Genomic DNA, 5,759 nt, shown 5'->3' on the forward strand with positions numbered 1-5,759 from the left:
GGGAAAGCCAGCCAGTTTTTCATACCCACATTCAACCTCTCTGGAAATCCTGTTGGCCCTTTCTTCAGAATAGATCTAGAAAGTGCCTTGCCTGGATCAGTGCAGTAGCCTCCCGACTAGTCCCCCACAACTGTATCTGTTTCCCCAGACTTCTCTCAATGCAGCAGCAGAGTAATCCTCTTAAAATGAAGAAAAAAAAAAAAAAAGTCATGACATTCTTCTGTTAGATACCCTTCAGGGGCTTACAACTGACTCCAAATGAATGCCAAAATCCTGAAAATGCCTAGAAGGCCTTCCTTACCCCCACTCTATCTCTCTGACACCAGCCCTTATTAGTCTTCTTCACTCACTCTAAATGCCTACATCTTCCTCCTTGTCAACAGGCATCTCCTGCCTAAGGACCTTTGCACTGGCCACTTGCTCTGCAGGAGACAGCTGCAGTAATTCATGCTCTTTTCCAAACAATCAACTGGTTGTACTTGCACCTGCTTCAATTCTTTGCCTAAATAGCACCATCTCAAAGCCTACCCTGAACCAGAATCTGCCCTCCCACTCGCAGTTTCCCAGTATTGATGACCCTGCTGTATTTTTTCTGTGGCACTTGTCATCATGCAATATACCATATAATTTATGTATTTATTATGTTTATTAATGATCGCCTATCTTCCATCCATTTTCCCCCTAATATAAATTCTAAGAATGCTAGGATAACATATGTCTACATGTTTCATGTATGTATCCAATTTGTAGAATGAATACATGGCTGATATTCCTGACCATATATTTTGAAGAAGGTATTTTTCAAGGGAAACTTTAAAGAGAAGCTCAGAGCCTGAAGGAGAGTACTTTGTCAATAGAGGGAAAACCCAACAAAAATAGAGGGCAAGTTATAGAAAGACAAATGATACAATTGAATTTAATGAACAGAACTAAAAATGAGATTATAAAAGTTCCAAAGACTCATTTTAAACTTCCAGTTTCCTTTTTTAATTTAATTTTTTAAAATTTTTATTTCTTTATTCATGAGAGACACACAGAGAGAGGCAGAGACACAGGCAGAGGGATAAGCAGGCTCCTTGCAGGAAGCCTGATGCGGGGCTTGATCCCAGGAACCCGGGACCACACCCTGAGCTGAAGGCAGACGCTCAACCACTGAGCCACCCAGGTGTCCCTCCAGGTTCCTCTTTTAAAAAAGATTTTCTTTTTACATATATTTTAGAAAGAGAGAGAGAAAGCATGCATGGGCAGGAATGAGCGTGCTGAGCAAGAGGGGAGGGGTCGAGGGGGAGAGAGGGACAAGAAGACTCGATGCTGGTGCTGGCTTAGCTTGAGCCCATCGTGGGGCTCCATCTCATGACCCTGAGATCATGACCTGAGCTAAAGTCAAGAGTCAGAAGATTAACTGACTGAGCCACCCAGATGCCCCATTAACCTCCAGTTCCTAAACATATTAATTATTCAGCTTGGTTCTCCCTTTGTGCTTTCTATGAAAATTGGAAAACATTCTGGTTTTAAATTTTTGTTATGTTGAAAGAGTGGATAACATTTAGTGAAACAGAACAATGATGTTTCTGTTAGAATTTATACCTCAATTACTATGTCTTACAGCAAAAGCCACAGCCCATTCCGTATTTATCTTTCAGTCAACGTATTTGATGTCAATACATTTGGGGAAAGGTGTAATTATGTACCATCATTTGAAATCAGAAGAATAGCTTTTGAATAGGCAGAAGCAGGATTTTGTCGCTGCTTTTGTTTCAGAAGACTGCGTGACAGTCCTGCCTTCCAGCCAGCTGCTTTTGTCCAGAGCGAGGCACTGCAGGTCAAAACCTCACATGGATGCCTCTTCCGCTGGACGCCTCATCTGTCAGAAACATGTTCACATACCGATATGATAAGGGCTGGGGGGTGGAGAGGATACAGTACAGTTTATTTTATTTTTTAAAAGATTTTATTTATTTATTTGACAGAGACAGAGATAGCAACAGAGAGCATGAACAGGGAAGAGAGGGAGAAGCAGACTCCCTGCTGAGCAGGGAGCCAGATGTGGGGTTCAATTCCCCAGGATCATGACCTGAGCTGAAGGCAGATGCTTAACCCACTAAGACACCCAGGCGCCTCTACAATACAGCGTAGATACCAAATTTGCTTCATACTCACCATTTTTCAGCACTCCATTCCAAGAAAGTGTTTTAAACTTCGTGTTTCCATGCCTCTGCTTGGGAAAGGTTGGCCATATTAGCTATTGACAAAAGACAAAGTTGATGGGTATCCAGAAGTTATCTCTCACCCATTCCTAGGGTATTTTTGGGGAGTGTTTGGTGTGATCTTTATAAAGGAAAGTTTCAAAGATTGGGAAAGTTGAAAGTAAAATGAACTAGGAAAAATATTTTTATTATTTTTAGAGCTTCCCCAGAGATTGGGACAGATTATATTTTACTAGTTTTCTTATAGTGGGACTCCTCGTGGGGCCTAGATTATGTGTGTGACCTCAAATGGGAATGACTGCATGGAGCATCTTGAGATGCTGGACACTGAGGGTCAAGGCCCAGTCCTCAGGGTAGAACCCCGCCCCCCAACATGTACATACATATGTACAGACGCACAAATATACGTATGTGCACACATACATGTCTGTGGTGATGTGTGGCCACCTGCCTTAGGAATAGTGGACAGAGGGTCCTTCACTGAATGTTCTAGATGGCATGAGGCCTCAACCCTTCTTGCATGACACTGAGGAGAAGGTGTCATATTAAAGCCTGGATTACATTTGTTCACTTTTTCCAGAAACACGGAGGCTCGAACAGACCATCCAGTTTCCTGAAAGAGAGTAATATGAACTTCCCTGCTACAATAGTTCAAAAGGGAGTCCAAAGGAGGATTTATAACTTATGAATTAACAGTTATCGCACTACTCTTTTTTTAAACCACTGACATGTAATCTCTCAGCCTGGTTACAGTGAATTGGGAATTTACATGGATTATCCTAACTAACAAAAAGATCCCATTTTCTAGAAGATGTTTATACAATTGCAATAACACATTATTGCATCTGCATAGTGCTATTTTTCACAGCTTGGTCTCCAGCTCAAGCCTACATGGAGTCCATTCCTTCCAGAATGTGGAAATTGACTGCAAGGTCATGCATTTGATCTCTGCTTTCCAAAGCTAAATGGAGAGAAAGTGATACTGAAGTATCTGGCAATTCAATCCACTGAGTGGAAAATCTGAAATGTTCCAGTCTTCAACATTTCACTTTCAAATTTACCACAGAGATTATTTTTTAAAGTTTAGCTGCTATTGCCTCTATTACATAATGCTTGGTACTGCACTCTGCTGAGAAGAAACAAGCACAGAGCAACACAGGCATTTCAAACATGGATTCTGTGCTCTGTGGGTTCGTGGGAAACACTCTCTGTGGTTAATTCCCCCGGGGCCACCCACCCCTGTGGCCGTAGGTCAGGAACTTCTTACCTGAAACAGCTCCTGGCGCTCTTCATTGTGTAATGGCAGGGCAAGACGTTAAGGAAAACTCTGGCTTCCAAAAAATCGACAGTGTGGACACCGGGTATGAAGTGACTAAGCACGCGGCTTGACCACATCACAGTGTGGGATTTGAGAATTCACTTTTGGGAACCTCCAGTTCTTGAGAAAGGAGATGTGATGTGAATGGGTGTTCCCAGAGTCTTGGATGTTTGCTCAAGATTTATTGCAAACGTTATTACTCTGGATTTCCTGTGTGTATGCAGTAGAAGTGGACCCTACTCAACCTTGACAGATGGACAATGTTAGAAAACATCAAGACTCTACCCTGGCTCCCTTGAAAGCTGTGCTCCTTGATAGCATTGTTTACAATCAATCATCTTTACATTTCCTCTCCATTCTCTCTGCAGTGCAGCAATGTGCAGACACCTGCATTACACCAACAGAAGTCAGGTTGCTCAAACTTCCATTGCCAAAGCCACTGGACAATTTTTAACCCTTATCCCCTTTAATCTTTCCTCAGTATTTGATGCGTTTGACTAGTTCCTTCTTTAGATGTTCTCCTTATTTGATTTGACAATGCCTGGTTCAACCTCTTCTCAATTCTCTTCTTTTCATTTCAAGTAAATGTTTATTGAATGACTGTTCTGTAACATGAAATAATACAAAAAAAGTCAAATGTGTCCATTTATGAATCATTTTTTGCAGTACTCAGTATTGCCCCTAGGGTCTCTGATTTCACGAAGCTATATAGAAAAGTGTTTGAAATCATGGCTATTATAAGCCATCTATCGGAGTTCAAATGCTAGCTCTGCCACTTGGTGGCTGTTCAGAAGGGAGTCCTCAGAGAGCAGATTCTGAAATGATTAGTTTGTAGGGTGTTTATTAAGGATTGCTCTTGAGACCAACAGCGTGGGCAGGAAGCGAGATTGGGCAAAAAGAGAAGTCGAGCTGTGTGCATTCTCTTATCAGAGGTAATCACATGGGGATCTAAAGCTGGAACAAGCTTTCAGAGTTATCTGAAGCTGGGAAGAAGAGAGTCTGCCTTTGTAATCCTGTATTTGTCAATCATCGGTTGTAGGCTGCCCCCCTGGAAGGGGCTTTATGACTTTGGGCAATGTGGCTCTCCTAAAGGAGCTGAGAGCTGAGAGCTTTCAGGCAGCTGCACTGCCTGCCATTAGGGGAATATGCCCTGGTCCTAAAGGGAACCTGGGCAGAGCCTCACAGTCTTCATTACCATTGTTCTATGTCCTTCTGAAGTCATCTTTTCTGTGCCTCACTTCCACAGCTACAGAATAGGAATAATGATAATACCTAGCATGTGAGTTTATTGTGATTGCTGAAAATTATATCTGGCACTTACTAAGTGCCTAGGAAAATTAGTTATTGTTTTTTTCAGTAGCTACTCAAGACAGCATGTGCTAGAGGGCCGAATTCAACAGATTGCCAAACTATAATTTTGGACTGATCAAATACTCATGCCCACATTCAATTTCAATTCATAAATTCTATTGATTTCTTTCTTTTTTTAAAGATTTTATTTATTTACTTGAGGGAAAAAGAGAGCAAGCATGAGGGGAGGACAACAGAGGGAGAGGGAGAAGCAGGTTCCCTGCTGAGTAGGGAGCCCAAGGGGGCTCCATCCAAGAACCCAGGGATCATGACCTGGAACAAAGGCAGATGCTTAACCAACTGAGCCACCCAGACACCCATATTGATTCTTTCGTTTAAACATTCTTCTTATTAGTGACCCCTTCTCCAGCTCCAACAATACTTCCCTAGTTCAAATCCTTATTTGCTGTTGTCTGGACCAGTCTCTGCTTCCAGTTTTTCTGTCTTCCAAATAATCCTTTGTAAATAGCTAATGATCTTTTATACAAATTCAAATCCAGCCATCATTTTCCTACTTAAAATACCATTGCCAGTAAGGCAAAGTACAAGTTTTTTTTTTTTTTTTTTTTTTTTTTTTATCAGAGAGACAATCATTCCATTTCTTGCCACTCTCTTGTATGTAGCCAGTTCACCAGTAACAGCTAATTACTTTTAACTTACCTTATGAGGCTCTGGCATTCCTCTGGGAACTTAACCAATTTTTTTTTTGTGAGTTTAACTTCTCTCCATAGCTGAAATATCTTTTCTTCTAAAGCCCCAATTTGTATATATGAGTGCACAATGCACACAGACCTTCCCTTCTCTGCCTGTGGGAAAATTCCTATCTCCTATCTTGCCTCCTGTGTTTAGGTCTGGATTTAGAGTACTTAAAATTTTGTATCATA

The 5,759-nt window shown here is 41.5% G+C and overlaps 1 long non-coding RNA gene across 1 annotated transcript; it reads right to left on the bottom strand.

The window, feature by feature from the left end:
- Window positions 1–1,207: 1,207 nt before the first annotated feature.
- On the bottom strand, window positions 1,208–3,614 carry LOC119874484. Its single transcript, XR_005368283.1, has 3 exons — window positions 3,475–3,614; window positions 2,161–2,242; window positions 1,208–1,864 (listed from the first exon to the last, which is right to left on the bottom strand). It is a non-coding gene; the product is annotated as an uncharacterized LOC119874484 (long non-coding RNA).
- Window positions 3,615–5,759: the final 2,145 nt, after the last annotated feature.

The sequence above is a fragment of the Canis lupus genome, chromosome 13 (assembly GCF_011100685.1).
Source record: "Canis lupus familiaris isolate Mischka breed German Shepherd chromosome 13, alternate assembly UU_Cfam_GSD_1.0, whole genome shotgun sequence".
In the NCBI taxonomy this organism is placed as follows: Eukaryota; Metazoa; Chordata; class Mammalia; order Carnivora; family Canidae; genus Canis; species Canis lupus.